Raw genomic sequence first — 20177 nt, 5'->3', positions numbered from 1 at the left:
AACATGCTTAGGATTGTGTGGTTAAGCTCCCTATTCTTGGCCTAACTCATACAACATACACCTGTGCTATAAGTGTAAACGAACCATTTATATAATGTACACTTTGGCTGTGAGAAGAGAGAAGCATTTCTGTTCAGATGAATGCTGCATAACCATACATATGCACTCTCGCGCACACAAACCCCACACCTTTCTATTTGTCAGCAAAAGCTGAGTGAATCCTGCAACAGACAAACCTCAACATCTTTATATACTCTGTAAGAGGCAATAAAGAGATAACCCAGTTTCTCTCTCCCCCGCCCTCCACCGTTGATGAATAATGGAAAAGTCACTTGAACATTACTAATTAAAAATTTTATTCTGGGTTACTCTTAGTACAAGATATTAATAAACACTGCCTATTACAGTATCCCAGAAATTTGCCCGTCAGTCCACAGAGAATATTCAACATGGAGACACTGTGGCAGTTGTGAGCTACATAAATATAACTAACCTAAATATTTCAAGAAAATGTTAAAATAATTATCCTTAATAGTAAAGTGGAATGTATGTATGGGCATCATAAAGGCATAAATGAGGGGAGGAATGACCTCTACCTCCTCCCAAATTCTAATGAACATGAAAAGAAAATGTTGCATTCACTTCTAGAGGGTGGTAATTCAGGCCATCTGAGGGTGCAAGCACTGAGTTGAGGGGAAATATGTTGATTCCAGAGATGCAGAAGATATTTGATTCAGTTTGTATTTAAAAGCAAAAGTCAGCCTAATTCATGCTTTCCAAAATGATACGGGAACCAAAACACAGCCATCATTTGAAATTTGCTCTCCTCTGAATTTTGCGATGACATTCTCCACCCAAACAATGGTAATGTAAGTGTATATATTAGAGGAAAAATGAGAATGAAAATGAACATATTCATGGAAATAGCATGCAAACCTGCATTATATTAAGGAACATTGCTTGCAAAAAAGATGTATGTTGGTCAAAACTACATACAAACATGTTTACTTAGGAGAAATTTACACTAAAATGCTGACGTATTTTCAGGAGGATTTTTTAAAATGCAACTTGCTACAGAAATGTGGAGAACTGAAATTAAGACCGGGAAATTGAAAAACTGAGAGAATCAAAATGGACAGATCTGTTCACCCCTGGTCCCCCCCCCACACACAACCCCCCTTGAATTTTCACAAATTGCCACTTTTGTTTGTGAGTGATTAAGGTTAACAGCAGCTAAGAGAACAAACGGGTGATGCATTGGAAGCATTTTTCTCATCTGTTCAAAACATGACCTACTGAATGCCCCATTTAGTACAGAATGGTTGTTTAAACTTAATCAGTTTTTAGTTAGAGCCAGGAATATTATTTATTTCTGGGTAATTAGTACAGAACAAACATGTCTGCAGGAGTTGCCAGAAGGAGGTGCGCAAGGTACCATCCAACTTAGGGATCCCACTGTAGGATTTACTCCTTAGTCTTTTCTTCTCCCAAAGATGTTCCACAAGGCAGTGGGTACACCTACTTCAACACAACTGGACACCTTCACCTGCCCCAGCTGGAACAAAACTTGTCTCTCCTATATTGGTCTCTACATGTTCTGTCATTTCAGGCCTGCAAGGGAGCACAAAAAGCAAATGGATTACCTGGTATCCAACCTGTAGTGAACACCAAGATTTTATTGTCCTCTTCCCTTCCTTTACCCTAAACCTTCTCAGTAAGAACAACAAAGTCATTCCCCGCACCCCTCCTATACTGGTGAAAGTGCTGTCCCAGCCCTGTCTGGTAAGCAGCAGCCAATTTTATTGATTTAGTACATCTATCCCACCTTTCTTCCAGGGATCCCAAGTTAGTGTACAAGTTCTAGCTCTCTCCCCCCCCCCCAATTTTATCCTCCTTTTATCCTGAAATGTAACAGGCGAAGTCCCGGCAGACTGGAGGAGGGCAAATGTTGTCCCTATTTTCAAAAAGGGGAAAAGAAAAATAAGTCATGTCAGACTAACCGGATCTCGTTTTTTGACAGAATTACAAGTCTGGTAGATGAAGGGAACGCAGTGGATGTAGCCTACCTTGATTTCAGCAAGGCATTTGACAAGGTGCCCCAGGAGTATTGCATCTAGATCAAGGGAAGTAATAGTGCCACTGTATTCTGCTCTGGTCAGACCTCACCTGGAGTACTGCGTCCAGTTCTGGGCACCACAGTTCAAGAAGGACACTGACAAACTGGAACGTGTCCAGAGGAGGGCAACCAAAATGGTCAAAGGCCTGGAAACGATGCCTTATGAGGAACGGCTAAGGGAGCTGGGCATGTTTAGCCTGGAGAAGAGGAGGTTAAGGGGTGATATGATAGCCATGTTCAAATATATAAAAGGATGTCACATAGAGGAGGGAGAAAGGTTGTTTTCTGCTGCTCCAGAGAAGCGGACACGGAGCAATGGTTCCAAACTACAAGAAAGAAGATTCCACCTAAACATTAGGAAGAACTTCCTGACAGTAAGAGCTGTTCGACAGTGGAATTTGCTGCCAAGGAGTGTGGTGGAGTCTCCTTCTTTGGAGGTCTTTAAGCAGAGGCTTGACAACCATATGTCAGGAGTGCTCTGATGGTGTTTCCTGCTTGGCAGGGGGTTGGACTCGATGGCCCTTGTGGTCTCTTCCAACTCTATGATTCTATGATTCTATGATCAAATGATAAGTAAGTTCCTCAAGGATGTACAATGTAACAATGTACAATTCATGTAAATAAGAATGGTAGAAACTGATCTTTTCCTGCCTTGGGTTTAATAACATTCGACCCTGATGAAATGTTCGTAGTTGGCAACACTGAGCAAACACATATTCAGACTTGGCAATAAGAGAGGTTCTTTTAGGCTAAGCATAACTTAGGAAACAAAAGGAAACGGGTATGTTAGTTAGTAGAGAATTATTGGTCTGTAGGCATGTAGAAAGTGGACAAGCCAAGAAACTTTGAAGATCACTGCAAAGATCCATGATTTCTGGCTGGTCAAAATGTTATGCACACATTGAGATGTGAGTCCATCTTTGCATTATGAAGTTCAGAATTACTGGATTTGAAATGCTAATTAGTCCCGCTCAGACGCACTAATATCCACTGAGAAGAGTTTTCTCAAGAATATCTGTTTTGGCCCAGAATATAAAAAGAGACTGTGCACATGCACAGCCTGGTCTGTATCAACATGTGCACAACAAAAATCATTTTAAATGTTAGCTCCTTCCTTTCTTGTTGAAACTGTCATTGGCTGGTATGGAACCATAACAGCAGTCAGAGTTAGGATGGTGTTATACACCTGGATTCCTCGCAGTGAGTGTCACTGCTATTTGTTGAGAGAGTGAGGCCCAAGGAGTTTAATGTGGTGTGGGCACAGAAGTAGAAATGTCCATTTGGCATTGCTGTCATGTCCCCACACTGAGCTCCTTGCAGCTCTCCTTCTTGGGAAGTGGTAGTGATGCTCACTGTCAGGAAGCCAGGTTCACCCTCACAATCCCACTGTCTTCACATGCATCTCCACTGTGGAGAAGCCAGAATTGGTCCATCCCATTTCACTGCACCAAAAGTGGGGGGCAGGGAGTACGCACTTTCTCCAGGAAAAGAAGCACAGGTAAAAATTGCTGAATGGTGCTTGCTGGTGGCAGCAATAGCAAACATGATTCCTGCTCTCCCTTCCCTCCCCACCCCCTGAATCCATCTAACGATGTAGCATCTCTCCCATGGGACCTTTGGGGTAAAAATGGCAACCACCAACAGGCAGCCACTAGGAGGAACTCTGCTGCTGTTGCTGCAGAAACTGGGGGCAGTGGAAATGCGGAAGAAAAGGGAGCAATTTCAGTCCTTTTTTTGCCCTCTCATTTTCCAATTTCAAGCCAAATGTTCTCAGCTAAAAATTCTCATCTCCTCTCTCTATATATTCCGCAGAGTCCAGTAAATGTTAGCTCCTTCCTTTCTTGTTGAAACTGTCATTGGCTGGTATGGAACCCGATTGAGACCCGATTCAGACCATTGCTGCATTTTGAAGAAGGTGATGACTTTCTATTTTAAAAAGAAAGTTGCACAACAGGAGTTTTGTGGAAAACCACAATGGGTTGTGTCTCAGCTTTAGTTGCCTTGCATTGCTGTATATCCCTGAACTTTCATAGCTAGCAATGGGGTGAGATGCAGCAGAGAAAATAATGTGTTTTTTGGTTGGATTTTTCTAATCTAAAGGCGATGATCTGTGCCAAGCAGATTGACGGAGCTTGCATTCCATGAGATATATTTATGCATGCATACATGTAGTGTTTGTGAATAAACTGACAAATGTCACTGCTGTTCATAAAAAGTGCTATTGTAGACTACAATGTTCCAATGAGCTGTCTGACTTGCTGCTTTTCCAATAGGCTATTTCTACTCAATTAACTGTGTGCCAGGTTTCCTTCTAGGTAATCTGATGGAGCCGTGGACATTTTTTATTAAGTGTCATCAAGTGAAACTTGCCCTTTTACTAGTACCTTACAATGGCTACATTGATACCATTCATTTAAAGTGTCATGATCCCTTTTTAAACAGTTTAAATCGTTATCCCAAAGAATTCTGGGAAAGTTCTAGTTTGCTAAAGATGCCTAGAGTTATTAGAAGACACCCCTATTCCCCTCACAGAGCTACAATTGCCAAAGTAGCTTAGTGATCAGTCCCTTTTCACACAGAACTCTGGGAATTACATCTTTGTGGTCTGTCATCCCTGGGCACACTGGCTAGGATGGAAGCTGAAGTCCTTCTGAAGAGCCCCGGGTTCCTAAGCCCTCATGTAGGCATTTGCAGCAAACCACTGAGAATGTGTGTTGTTGCCTGCATCCAGGGGAACATACATCATGTCCACACCAGACATTTAAAGCACATGGCCTTCCTGCAAAGAAACATGGGAAATGCAGTCTGTTAAGGAATTGTTCTCTGTGAGGGATAAACTACAGTTCCCCAGATGCTTTGGGGGAAGCCAGGTGCTTTAAATGTGTGGTGTGGATGTGACCACAGGTATTCTCTCCCTCTCAAAATGGATTATTGCCAACAGAGTTTAGAGCTTCTGAAAATGGGCTAATACAATAATTTTATCGTTGCTCCTCATCACATGTGTTTATACTTCATTCACAGTACCATTGAAAATAGGATCAAGTCAAAGCTCAAGCAGAGTGGGGAACACATTTCCAAAATGTATTCTTCTGCCAACTTGTTTCATTACCCTTTGATGTTGAAAGGCCCCTTCTGGGATAATTAATGTTATTAACCCAGAAATGATCACATAAATCATTCTTGCCTTTGATTCAGCTTCTCTGGAAGTCTCAAAGACATCAGTTAGTCGGCGACAACTATGGTTAAACCCGTGACACTAACCACTGGAAGCCGCAAATCAGGCCACCCACACTGAAATATTGTTGAAGGGGCCTTTCAACACATTCCTCGTTATTATTCATGGTACATTCATCTAGACTAGTGCCATTCTCAAAATCTTTAGTCAGTCCACCCATTTGTAAACAATATAATATATATTATAGTATTACATATTATACTGTTTACCCCTAAACACATTGACCTCACATAACTTTGACTACAGACATATTCAATCATTCTCTCACATAAGAGCATGGGAACAGCCTGCTGGATCCCATCTAGTCCAGCAACCTGTTCTCACAGTGGCCACCCAGATGCCTGGGGAAGGAGCCCACAAGGAGGACTCAAGCGCAAGAGCCCTCTGCCTCCCCTGGTTTCCAACAGTTGGTATTCAGAAGCATGACTGCCTCCAGGTGGCATCACCTCCATGGCATGATTGCCATTGCAGGAAGGGGAGACCTGGGATTTTCCCAGCATGCAAGGCACCTGGTTAAATAGAGAAGGCTCCATGGGAAATACTTTCGGCTCCAAACTTGTAGAGGGCTGCAGAAATGGAAAGGGGGATATGTGGGAAGGGTTGATGAGTTCATCCCGACTCTCACCATTACGAAATGAGTGGTGTTCAAAATGTTACATTCAGCAAGTGTACAATCTATATACACGAATCATAGGCTGTACACTTGTATAGTTATTCACATGCAATGCTTCACTGGTATACAGTCAGCATACCCAAGTTGAGTGGTAACAAATCAACAAGTGCACTTTCTTTCACACAAAAGTGTATACATGTGTAGAGACAGCTTTTGCCTGTGTTCAGTGTAATGTGTGAACAAGCCTACTGGAACCAGGGGTGTGATGGGAGAGGGGCAGAGGAAAAGAGTGAATATGGCTTTGCCTTCATTTGCTGCTAAAGGTTTTAATATTGCTTGCTACTGCCTCCCTGACTCTGTCATCCATTCACTGAAGTTCCACCATAGGGTCACTTCAAGAAAAAAAATTATTAAAATTTGTATCTTGCCCCGACTAGGTGACTGAGGCCACTAACAAAAACAGTATGTAAATGCAGTGTAAAGGCCAAAGATCAGCCTTCAGTAAAGCCATCCTCCAAACAACAAGTTGAAGCATGAGCAAAGAAAAACAAGAGCAGATTAAAAACAGCAGTCAGCTGAGGAAAGCCAGCAGGAACAGGAAAGGAAAATGAAAGAAAGATTTTCACCTGCCCATGGAAAGATGAGAAAGGTTATTTAAGCAGTGCCTCAGTGCCTGAGCTGCTGCAAAAGCAGTGTGGGAGAACACAGCACCTCCATTCCCTCTTTCTACCTAACAGCGCCCTCCCCCCACAGGCATGAGGAAATGGCCCAGAGAGAAGGGGGGTTGATAGAGGGGTAGGGAAAGGCTGTTGCCCATCAATTGGGGCAGTGGCACCTATCACCGCAACACCCCCTTTAAAAATAAAAACAAGCGATATCATTTCTATTAGGAGAGAGAAAGGAAGCGAAAGTTTATGGTGGTCCTATGCAGCCACAACATGGTCTTTTGGCTCAATGAGACATAGGGCAAACTAGGCTTAATTTGGATTTAGGTATTCTGAAAGGTAGGAAGCTGGTGTTTACTAGCCTTGGCTGTCTTCAGAGATGTCTAGTAGCTGGACTGTTAACTTATTTTTATTTATACGTATTTATTAAAGTTGTTAAGACACTTGATATTGTCCATTTTGCAACCCAAAGCTACTTACAAACAAACAGAAAGACAGACAGACAGACAGACAAAAAGCCCCACATAGATACAGTCAAATCGGGGGGGGGGGGGTAAAACATCCCACAGATAGTTAAAGGTCAAAGGCCTGGTTATAGAGGAAAGTTTTTGCCTGTTGCCTGAATATATATAATGATGATGTCAGGCGAGCCTTCCTGGGGATAGCATTCCACAAACTGTTCATATTTGGTCAAAATGGCTGCCCCAAAAAGCTTGGGGAGGGAACGGTGGTCTGGGCCTGAACAAAAGTGAATAGTTGACTTGAGTGGTGTCATGCAGCTGCCTTCATAACACTGCCTCATTGCTGCTGCTTACCTGGATGGGCAGAGCAGTGGTAAGGTTGGAGCCGCATAGGTGCCCTGGGGGAGCCAGTCCAGCTCTTTGCCTGTGCAGCCCTGACCTCGCTGCTCCCCTTCCCCACCCCACCCCCACACCACCCAGATAAGCCACAGTGACAGCACTGCTAGGAGGGCAGCTCCAATGCATTGGACTCCTGAATAAGAGTAGCAACTGTACAGCCCTAAACCTAAGCTTGTCCCTTCATATGTCTGGGGGGTGGGGGAAGTTAGAGTTAAGAACCTTGGGGAACAGACAGAGGTGGGCAAAGGGAAGATGCCCACTGTGCAGTTTCAGTCCCCAAGTTTGGGATGCTTGCGTCATCGTGCCATTTCTGACAACAGCTCCGCTCCTAATTAATATAGCAACCATTATGTTGAAACTAGCAGGCATGAGGGCATTGCTGCAAAGGCTATTTACTTTATAAAGAGCCTTTTCTCATTATTTGCTGTTGAACAAGACACAAAGGTCAAGACAACTCCTTTGAAGAATGGTTGCTATGCATCTCCAGCTAATATATATTGAGTTGAACTGCTTGCATACCTTATTTGTTAAATTGGAATTCTTTTAGCATTACAAAGCAGGTTTTTATTACAGTTCAATATAAACAAATTGAATTCCATTCCTACAGTTTTAATGGGAGCTAACATTTTAGGTAGGTTTGGGCTTTTCATCATTTGAATGAGGCACTCTGACTTTACTGTACCTTAAGTAGATTTGAAGAGTCCACTTTTTAAGCTATTTGGATATAAGAGTTTCTTTCTCTTCAGTAACTTGGGATTGGGGGCTGGGGCGGTGGTGGTGTGAATTAGAAAACCATTTTGCAGCAGATTGCATATAAATTCAGGAAAAAGAATTTTCACTTTGAGACCATAGAACAAATATACATCATAAACAGGCTGGGCTGCAAAATTATTGATTTCAATTAAGCAGTTAAAGTGGAATGAGCAGTAATGTGCAGATAGCTGTACCAATGAGAAGGACAGCAGAGCTATGTGCGGATATTAATTCTAATATTAAAGGATGTTTCACCAATTAGTGACCCAGTTAAACCTATTAAAGCAGGCTGGATTTGGAAAAACCTGAAACAAACTTGAAATAAATGAAGGTGCTGCCAAGATTGTTACATTTATTTCAGGTACTATTCCCCTCCCAATACTAACTCTAAAGGAAATCCAAAATAAAATCAGCACCTCAATTATTCAGAGTAAATGACCCAGGAATGCCATAAAATTAGTAATGTATACAAAAAGTCAAGTGCAAGAGGATGAGGAATTCTAGTACATATTATGATGCATTCCGGCTTCATTGGCTATGTCATATGATTCTCACAGCTGAAACTCCATTGATAAATATAGCTGGGAAAAGCTATGGGACAGATCTGCAGTGGGCACCTCAATTCCACCTGTGCACTCTCTCCCTCCTCAACCAAATGTAAAAACCCATAAACCAAATGCAGTTTCCCAACCTAGAAGAATATGGCAAAGACTCACATCACTTCCATAACACCAGATTTAACTGTGACGTTTTTAAAAGGGAAATACTATGCTGGTGATATAAGGGGTATTTCAAGCTCAGGTATTTTCATCAGAATGGTTCATTGATCACCACTGAACAACTAAGGCACTTAGAACTAAACTAGTTACAACAACAACGTCACTGAACCCCATCTGAAGGGCAATGGCTTATTAAAACAGGCAACTCACCCACTTACAGGCCTTGAGAATCTTGGCCACACAAGATGTGTCTCTGAACAGGGTCCAGTGCTGATGGCAGAATTGTTAAAAATTACAGCGGGTTCTATGAGTGGCTTAAAAATAACATGTGAAACTGACCCGAGGCAGCCAATGGATGAATATGACTGAGGGACAGTTTGGTTAACTAAACCCACACAATCAGTTTCTACGTATATAAAAGAAAATACTTTGAAAATGTGGTACTGATGGTACAACACCTCAGTGTAGTTACCATACTTTACAACTGGGGTTCCCACAACTGACTGGTACAGCAGTGAGCATTGGGGCATCTTATACCACCTATGGTGGGCCTGTCCAAAGGTTGTAACCTTATGGGGGAAAGTGCAGTAGGACATGTCCCCAATTATGAAATAACCTATTGACTTTACACCTAAGTGAACGCTGCTCTCCTTGTCTGAGGGTCCAAAGACAGACATTAAGTCTGCCGAGATGCTCACTACTCTTATCACAGCGGCAAGATTCAAATGGAGATGTCTGGAACAATTAAACATAGCATTGTGATACAGGAACATCTGGAACATAGAAACTGCTGGGGGAAATGATTCATGAGGTGAAATTAATGAGAGGCATAGACAGACCAAGTGATTTTTATGCAACATGGCAAACCTTTATTTCATATAGAGGGACATGCAGTACCCAATCCCCATCTTCAGCAGCTTTGAAAATGTGGAATCCATAAAAATAAATTATCCGGAAATATCCCTGTTGTTATCCATGCCTGGAAAATAAATGCCAACCCTGACATCTTTACTATTCTTTCCACAGAATACCTGGGAAAGAAAGTAAGACATTTCACTGGTTACTTTTGTAAGGTGTTTTTTCTGCTTATTTGCTCTTTTAAAATGGCACCATTTTTTAAAAAATGCTCTGGTTAGTCCCTTTGTTCATCCCACTGGTGGGATAGAATGGCAGGAGATAAATATAATAAACAGCCTCAAGGACTTTCGATCTCATTACTCTGTTTTCATTTACTGCTCCTGTAAATTGCATGCTTGTTTCTAGAGTCAGAAGCCTGACTTAAAACTACAAGGAAACAGAACACCTCTATTATAAAAAGGCCCAGAACTGAACCTTTGCTTTGGCAAAAGCTGGACAATGTGTGAAGGTGGTTTAGTTTGCTAGGAGTTAAATTACAGAGACTAGAGTGGCTTATGCAACCAGCAACCCATGAAGCATATATTAGTCATAATAAGCCTCTGCCTTTATAGTGCAAATTCTGGGTGTTCATGCTGTGAACTCTGCAATTCTCTCTGTATGTTTTTCCCTTGTCAGCCCTTTGCATTGTTGATAAAATAATCTGCAATAATCTATGCAACTTTCCTATTTCCATTTCCACACTCTTAATTCTGTTATGTAAGAGCTGTTTGATAACTTCTGTATATCTGATATTTCTGGAAAGAAGTTGTGAAGTAGAAATATTGATTGGCCTTTCTCAGAAAAGAGTAGGAGAAAGCAGAGAGCAATGCGTCTTGAGGGACTGGAGTTCTGCTCTGCTAATATCTTAGTACCTCATCTTCCTATTCACCTGACTGCAGCTCTGACAACCAAGATGCTTTGTTAAGCAAGCTCAGGATTGCTGTAACCAAATCCAGGACCTACCAGTGCTGTGGAAGAGCCAGATACAAAAGAGTGTGACCTTGATTCAAACCAAACAATGTCAATATTCCTGTTTGAAGAAAAGCTGTGCTAGTTTATATATTTCATGGTTCTTATCACTCATCAGTTGCCTACACCAAGAGACTCTAGAGGAGTTACAATTAATAAGTAAAAAGATTCAATATACAGGTCTATAAGAAGATCATAACCAATGTTCATAACCCTTCAAATAGCAACAAAATTCTAACACAGCCACAAACCCCCATCAGATTAGCAACCCTACTAACATTAAAACACTTGGAGGTATCCAACTAACTTGTTTTGTCAGTGCAAAAAAATTTTCCTGGCAAAAACTTCCCTCAGGGGAGGAGAGGAAAGTTTCATTGTGCAAGCTGAAATCCTTGCACTGAGGGAACATGTTAGTTGGATGCTGCCTACTGGCTGCTAAAAAGGTTAAAAATTAATTAAAATTTGTTAAATTAAAATAATTGAGGAATGAGATTTTTAAAAATGATTATGAAAAGGGGAGATAAAGAAGAAAATATAGTTATAAAAGGGGAAACAAGAGAAATTTGTAAAATATTAGTAGAATTGGAGGCTCAACAAGATCAACTAAAAGGGGTGTGGGAAAAGGAGATAACAGAGCAGATAGGTAGTCAAAGCTGGGAGGAAATATGGGAGAAACACACTTTGAAAATGTTGTCTATAAGGATAAAAGAAAATTACTGTAAGTTAGTATGGAGGTGGTATCTAACACCAGCAAGATTAAATCAAATAAACAAGAAGTATTTGGTGTTCTGTAGGAGGGGATGCAAGGAAACAGGGACCTATGTTCACATGTGGTGGGGGTGTAACTCCAATTTTATTTTATTTTTGGCAAAAGGTATTTGTAGAATTTGTACTTTTAAAACAGAAAGGGGTCAAACCATCGCAAGAGGTTGTTGAAATTTTGGGAGGTCAGATAGTTACAATGGAGTGGTCTCAGGGATGAGGTGTACATTTTTATTTATACACTTAATTTGTAAATAAAATTTTAAAAAGACATTTAAAAAAAGCTTTTATATGTGCTACAATACTTTACACAGCAGCCAAGAAGAAGGATGGCTGCTTTGAGAAAACCTAAAAGACAAGTCAAAAGGGTAAAATAAACCAAATTATTTTGGGTTAAGAAATGGATAATGTTTATTCTGTACTGCAACTGCAAACACAGTGTTTCAATGCAAGCTCTTTGTTTCGTTTTTCTACTCTACAGATGGTATATTAGCAACTGTAATAATATATTCTTATTTGTAACAAAAAAAGAAATTAAAGATAAAAAGTTCAATAATCTTCACTGAGGCAAAGATCAAAGGGAAATTTGCTTGGAACATCAATTTAGGAGTCTTGAAAAAAGAGCCACATTAGCATCAACAATGGGATTAATTAGACTCCACTGGAAGCCTTTCAAATAGCAAACATCCAGCTAGTTTACTGCTAATTACAGTTTATTCTAAAGGAAAAAAGAGGGGGCCCAAGAAAGAAATAAGCCAAATTGACACTGCTGCTTACACAGGCACCCACCCCTTTTGCCAAAGTTGCATTGTCTTGTGTGTGTATCCTCATGTGGACAAGAAAAGGGAGGTGGCAACCCAGGCTGAAAAAAACAGGTCTTGTAAACCATAGATAAGAGATGAGACTTTCCCCTGCATCCATGCCATGCATCGTGGAAAGCCAAGATAGCAGCTGGGCAAATATTTCACAGCAGGTCCAGCTTATGAGGGATTGATAAAGAATTCAGTACCCTCCAAAGGGCTGTAAGTGCGAGGATCTGCCTTTCATGCTAGATGGGAACAGAGGCGGCTGCAGGGTGGGAGGGAGTGGAGCTCAGCAGAGAAGCCACTTCCCTCCTTCTCTCAGCCAAGACAGAGGCAGCTTCAAATGAATCCTTATGTAGGATTTGTTGTGTGACTTTTCCCCCCTTCATGCCATTTTCTGACACTGTACAGGAGCAAAATGAACTTTACCATTCCCCTGTCACCACCACCACCATTTTGTGCTATTATATCTTCTTAATCTGTTGAGAAAAACAGTCCATGTTGATTTTTGACTTTAAAAAAACACCATGGGGAAAGGGACAAAAGAAAACATCCCAGGCACTTCATTCATGTAAGTGACAGGATAAAGACTCTGCACCCTGAGGTTAAACATAATCATTGTGACCCCTAACTCTGATGTAAATGCACAGCACTGTGTAAAGCAGAGAGGGTTGCAATTTAAAGCGCACGCGCGCGCGCGCGCGCGCACACACACACACACACGGTTTAGTCTGTTAGACACTTTGGAGTAAATGTATGTAGAATTTTGCTGCACATTTTTTTATTTTATTTTATGGGTTCCCTAGCCCACCTTTTAGAATACGTATGCTTGCAAAGCTGGTTATAACAAATCAAGACAAAACTAAAGTTCCAAAATTTAAAACTGCAGTCAAATAAAATAACAACATAAAAGTGGCGGCAGCAGCACTCAAAAAAACTGTCGTTGAGTACAACAACCATTTATGCAGGGCTTCATAAATTGACTCAGTGCCTCAAACTTCACTTCCCAGAACAAAACCCAAAGACTTTCATACTTTCAAAGCTTTCCTCTTGGACACCAAATTCTTTGGAGGATCAGGAGAGCCCTGAGAAGCATCCTCCAAATAAGTTCCCACCATCCCAAAATCTTGCTACCTAGAAGTAACTGACAGCTGCCTAACAAGGCAGTGGACCTCTGGAAGCAGCACTCAGAGGGTGACTCTCTAGCCCAGACTATAAAACCCTGGCAGTTGCTCCAGGCCACTGCTAAGGCAATATGTTCTTTTGGTCTGAGACACAGGAGTACTTTCTGTGGTCCTGACCCAGCACCTCTGCACCTGGCTGGGGTCGTGACCTTGCCATGGCACTGAATCGGCCGAGCTTGGTTTTATTCATCTTCCTTACGCTATTGCTTCATCTCCAAGATCACAATGGATCAAGACAATTAGCAGCTGAAAAAGTACTTATTTATCTTTCCGTACCACCCTTCAAAAGACAATTTTGAACTCTTGGGGGGGGGGACTCTCACTTTGCTGACTGTCTCAAAGTGAGCAGCAATGGGAGAAGGTCGGCCATCCTGGGAAGGTTAATCCAAATCTTTTATGAGTTGCTCTCCTACTTTCTATCCGACAATCTGCTGACCTACCTAACCCTCCATGAGCCACGTAAAGCCTGGAATGAACAGTTAAAAGATGCCACATTGCAATGCAGCTAGGCAGCATTGTTTGCATGCAACTTTTTGCGTTTTCACACTCATTAGAGTATGAGGAGAAAAGAAGACCACCATTTTATGTGGGCGAATGTTTCAATTCACTGTTTTAGCTCTTGGTGATACTATTTGTTTGTTTTTTCTATTCCCTTCTCCTCTTTCCCCTTGCTCACCTATCTACATGCAATCCATGGATTATCTGGGCAGAATTCAGTACCAATTTTAAATAACCTGCTCTGATCATTTGAATGCTCTTGAGTTGAATAATACATGATACAAAATCTGCAATGTGACTCAGGAAACAATGTTTCCAGTGCCAGAGGGGTTTGTTTAGAGAATTCAGATGTTAAATTAGTAGTAGGCATGGCCTGCCATCAGAGGTTATGCATGGAAATGGAGCATATTTTAAAATTTTGTGATAGAGATTTACAAAGATCCTTAGAAGTATATTTGAACTTACACATCAAGATATTCACATTTGCTAAAACCTGTTGAGGCATATCCATAATGACTGGAGAATGTACAAAATTCAATCAATATGTGTACGTTCTCCAAGGCTTGCCGGGATTCTGCATAATGACTGAAGAATGTACCAAACCGAACTGGAAAATGCACTTTCCCCAAGGCTTGTTGAGGGTTATATATATCAACCAGGAAATATGCACATTCTCCATGTGGCCTAGTGAATGTGCAAAATGGCTGGTTGTTATGCACATTATGTACATAGAAGTATAGAATCATAGAGTTGGAAGAGACCACAAGGGCCATCGAGTCCAACCCCCTGCCAAGCAGGAAACACCATCAGAGCACTCCTGACATATGGTTGTCAAGCCTCTGCTTAAAGACCTCCAAAGAAGGAGACTCCACCACACTCCTTGGCAGCAAATTCCACTGTCAAATTCCACATATTAAGGGGAATGTAGGTTGTGCAGAACAGTGAGCCATTGTGTGCATTCACTGTTCAACCTACATTCCCCTTAACACATACACTTCACTTGACTAATACAACCCAGTTTATTCACACTCTTTCCTGGTCATAGTCACCATACTATGAGTCACAAGTGATCATGATTTGAATTCTGTCACCTTTGCACTGAGAAAAAACTGTGAGTCTATGGAAATCTATCTCAATCTTCCTGCTTTTGTTCATTTCGCTGAGCACATCTGAGGTCTTGGAAAATAAAATCCAATATAATAAAAGGTGACATTTTGTTTGGTGATGGATTTGGGGTTTAGTCAACCTTCTTACAGACTATGTAAATCATGTGGAAATGCACCATATAAAATGGGCGCAAACTGAATACAACTCCATATTCTCTTGCCAACAATTAATTCTTTATATCAAAAATTTCCACACTGCTGGAATTAATCAAGCTAACTGCTTAACATACTTGAGTGCACATATTTGGTATAATTATGTTCAAGGTTTCTACTCACTCATTTGTGAGTGAGATTTCCCTCCCTTCTCCCCCAACCTTCCTTTAATGAAATAGCTTGCATAGGTGAGTAGATTAATTCAGTTCTGACATTTATGACATTTTCTCTTCCTGAAAAAATGTTGCCATTTTTCAGCCTGCTTGACCCAATAAGTATATTGCAAGATTGAAAAAATTGACATTTCCATAGTTCTTAATACTTCTTAGGCTGTGTACAGAATATTTCTGGGCAGTAGTGGGAGCCATGTTGTCTTTGTCCATGGAGTTTTCTTGGCAGGGATACTGGAGTGGCTTGCCGGTTCCTGCTCCAGGTGGATCATGTTTGGTCAAAACTCTCCACTATGACCTGTCCATCTTGGGTGCCCTGCATGGCATAGTTCATAGCTTCTCTGATTTATTCAAGCCCATTCGCCATGGCAAGGCAGTGATCCATGAAGGGGAGCCATCCAGTAGTGATGTATGGAAGTGAGAGCTGGACCATAAAGAAGTCTGATCGCCGAAGAATTGATGCTTTTGAATTATGGTGCTGGAGGAGACTCTTGAGAGTCCCATGGACTGCAAGAAGATCAAACCTATCCATTCTTAAGGAAATCAGCCCTGAGTGCTCACTGGAAGGACAGATTGTGAAGCTGAGGCTCCAATACTTTGGTACCTCACGAGAAGAGAAGACTCCCTGGAAAAGACCGTGATGTTGGGAAAGATGGAGGGCACAAGGAGAAGGGGATGGCAGAGGACAATATGGTTGGACAGTGTTCTCGAAGCTACAAACATGAGTCTGACCAAACTGCGGGAGGCAGTGGAAGACAGGAGTGCCTGGCGTGCTCTGGTCCATGGGGTCATGAAGAGTCAGACACGACTAAATGACTAAACAACAACAGTGGGAGCCATTTCCCTTACTGCAGCCATGGGTCATCTAATGTTGGTTCCTTGATCAGGGCTGTCTTTACCCAGGGGTGCAATAGGTGGGGGTACCTAGTGCTGAATTATGGGGGCGCCAGGCACCCGCCACTGAAGCTGCCTAAGCTCTTAACTATCTACCTGTTATGAAAGAATAAATAATTTTGATCAAGCTAGAAAAACAAAATACATATACACCTAGGTATTACCGAAAGGTATACCTACTGTTTCACTAAAGGACTTTCAACTTTGTGCTCTCATTTACCAAAGATGCACTAGCAGGGCCAGTGGGGTCATCAAGGCAGGACTCTAAGGCAGAAGTCCAGCAGAATGTGCAACAGGGCCCCCAAATGCAGCAGCACTGGCTTATCACATTTTGAAGAAAGTGAAGTAAGACCATTAACTGTTAAGACCATTAACCTTTAAGGCAAAAACTATCTAACTACACCATGTATCAGCAGGATGGGAAGGAGCCAAACAGAGGGGTCAGATCCAGCAAGGTCTGGGCCCTCCACTTTCCAAATTCCTATTTCAGCACTAGATTTCCTGGGCATTTTAACCAGACCTCAAATGGAGATGAGTGTGAGAATTTTCTCTTTGATATTCTCAAATTCTGAGTATGCATGTGCCAAATGACCTGTCAAAATCAAGGCTCTGGGTGTTAAAAAAAAGGATCACTGTGCACTATGTAGCTTATTTTCATATCTGGTGACAATTTCATCCTTACACTTCCAAATTACATTTAGTCTAAAAGGCTAGGTAACCAGTGGCTGACTGGATATTGGTGGACTACAACTCCCATAATCTTGGCCATTGTTTGGCACTTGTAGTCTAATAACATTTAAGGGACACACAGGTTTCTTATCCTTGCCATAAGGCATACCTATTTTCATCACCACTACCCAACCTACAATGCAGATCGCCCTGAATTATACCTTGTTTTCCCATATTGCTTTCATCTGCTCTTTGAATCATGGCAGGTCATGGCTAGCAAGTCTCTCTTTTTATGTTCCCAAGCCTTCTCCAACATCTTCTTTCCTGTTTATTAATCAAATTTAAACCTAAAGCAATAAGCAGATCTCTTAACCATGCGGAACTGTCCCGCCAGCCTTCCTTTTGATCATAATGACCCTAGTTAGTTATGCTACATTTATAATTCCACCCACTGAGCTCACCCAACCCGGCCAATGCTTTGAAATATGGCCTACTGGAGATTCAGGCATAATACCCCTGTTTTGAATCCTTTCCAAATCCATTAAAAATATTTGTTTCATAGTTACGGCTTGTGTTGTCTCCCAGGGGAGCTGATTTAAAAGAAAATTGCATGTAAGTGTTGGATGAAAAGAACTTCATTAGCCAATTTTTCCTCCACCAGCACTTCTTTAAATTGCTTACTAGGGACAGCAGACGATTAGACATGTGTTTGAACTGAAACGTAATAAGTATCTGACATTCCCAGTAAATGAGGCGATTAGTATTTTGATATGCAAATGCATGCATTGTACAAACTAATTGGAAAAGGGGGAGATGGTCATCATTTGAGGCACTGAGCAAGTCCTGCAAAATGCATCACCCACACTAGCCTCAAGAAGACTATGCCCCCCCCTCCAAAAAAAGGAACAGGCCTTTGGGTGAGACCTGCCACCATTTGCTCTAAGACAGAACTTGGATGAGCCTAGGCATGTCACTTTGGAAACAAAAAGAACCTCCCCAAAACAAGGTAGTGGTTTTTAAACACTGATGCGCTTCCTTAGGTGTGCAGAAGTATGTTCATTTGTAAATTAACTGCAAGAAGATCAAACCTCTCCATTCTTAAGGAAATCAGCCCTGAGTGCTCACTGGAAGGACAGATCCTGAAGCTGAGGCTCCAGTACTTTGGCCACCTCATGAGAAGAGAAGACTCCCTGGAAATAACCCTGATGCTGGGAAAGATTGAGAGCACAAGAAGGGGGCGACAGAGGACGAGATGGTTGGACAGTGTTCTCGAAGCTACAAAGATGAGTTTGACCAAACTGCGGGAGGCAGTGGAAGACAGGAGTGCCTGGTGTGCTCTGGTCCATGGGGTCACAAAGAGTCACACATGACTAAACAATTAAACAACAACATATATATATATGAATAAACAAAGGAAGAAAGATTCAAGTTGAGAATGTTTGGCGCTCACCTGCAGAATGTTGAGGGGGTGGGAGCAAACTGATGGGGAGGAGGGAATTGGCATGTTTAAACCCCTAACAATTTATAGTGAGTATTTTGGGAAGTTTGCTCTGCATGCAAAAGGTCTCTGGTTCAATTTCCAGCATCTCCAGGTAAGACTGAGAGAGAACCTTGCTTGAAATCCCAGAGAGAGCTGCTGTCAATCAGTGCAGACAATACAGAACTAGATGGCCCCATGGTCTGTTTTGGTATAAGGCAACTTCCTATGCTCACTGCCTTACAGAAGTTCCTAGGTTTAAATACATGACATAATGATTCTGATTTGGTTTCTGAGCACTGCTTCATTAGGAAATAGGCAATGAGTATGAATGCCTATGGAACATGACCAGGTAGCAGCCTCCCATGCCCTCCTTTGTGCCCCTCCATCATGCTGATGCCACTGCCTGGAACCCTAAGTCAATCAAGCACATTCCCTACCTGCATTCAGATCCTGTCTCAAAGACCACTCCAAAGACACCACACACAGCCTTATATTAGCTACACTTCCTTTTGTCAGTTGCTGTGCCACTTAGCTCACCCTTCCTATGTCATTATCAGTCTCCTCCCTTCCCTTCTCCATTTCTCCACCTGTGCAGAACCTCGCAGTCAGTGCTTGTTAGACTGGTAGCATCTGATGAAATAAGAGAACTCAGAAGCTCAGCTTTATTTTAGTTAATGTGATATAAATTAAGGCAGGTATTTATTCGGGATTTTACATTTGAGAAACTCTAATCCCTTTTTAATATGGATTTCGGGCACTTACCGGTACCTCTGCTATCCCCCAGATACAAGAGAAAGGTCTAAGTGACAAATTTAGTTGGTTAGCTGCAGTCTTTCTACTGAAAGCCATCAGTAACTCTATAAATGTTTCAGAGGAACAGAATGGCAAGAGAAAGATGGAATAGTTGACACATTCTGGATAGATTGGCTGCTCTGAGTTCCAGAGGGGTAGTTGTGCTAAGACCATTAAAGGTAAAGGTAAAGGGACCCCTGACCGTTAGGTCCAGTCGTGGCCGACTCTGGGGTTGCGGCGCTCATCTCGCTTTATTGGCTGAGGGAGCCGGCGTACAGCTTCCGGGTCATGTGGCCAGCATGACTAAGCCACTTCTGGCAAACCAGAGCAGCGCACAGAAACACCGTTTTACCTTCCTGCCAGAGCGGTACCTACTGTATTTATCTACTTGCACTTTGACATGCTTTCAAACTCCTAGGTTGGCAGGAGCAGGGACCGAGCAATGGGAGCTCACTCCATCGCAGGGATTCGAACCGCCGACCTTCTGATCGGCAAGTCCTAGGCTCTGTGGTTTAACCCACAGTGCCACCCGCGTCCATTACAGCACATTAATTTATTATGACATCCTCTTTTGTGAACCACAGTCCAAATGGATGAAGTGTGATGCCTATTGGGGTGTCCATTGGCTCTGGGTATAACACAAAGAACAAACCAGGTCATGATCTCATGTCCTTGAGTCAGATCATGTTATTAGCAAGGAGTCTCAAGGTAGATCAGGGGCTCCCTTAGCTTCTGAGTCATTCTGTGGCCTTGATTGATCCAATAGGTTGAATGAATGA

This window comes from Podarcis cretensis (assembly GCF_951804945.1).
Source record: "Podarcis cretensis genome assembly, chromosome: 2".
NCBI lineage: Eukaryota > Metazoa > Chordata > Lepidosauria > Squamata > Lacertidae > Podarcis > Podarcis cretensis.
The sequence above is the reverse complement of the archived record's forward strand: the minus strand, read 5'-3'. Positions refer to the sequence as shown.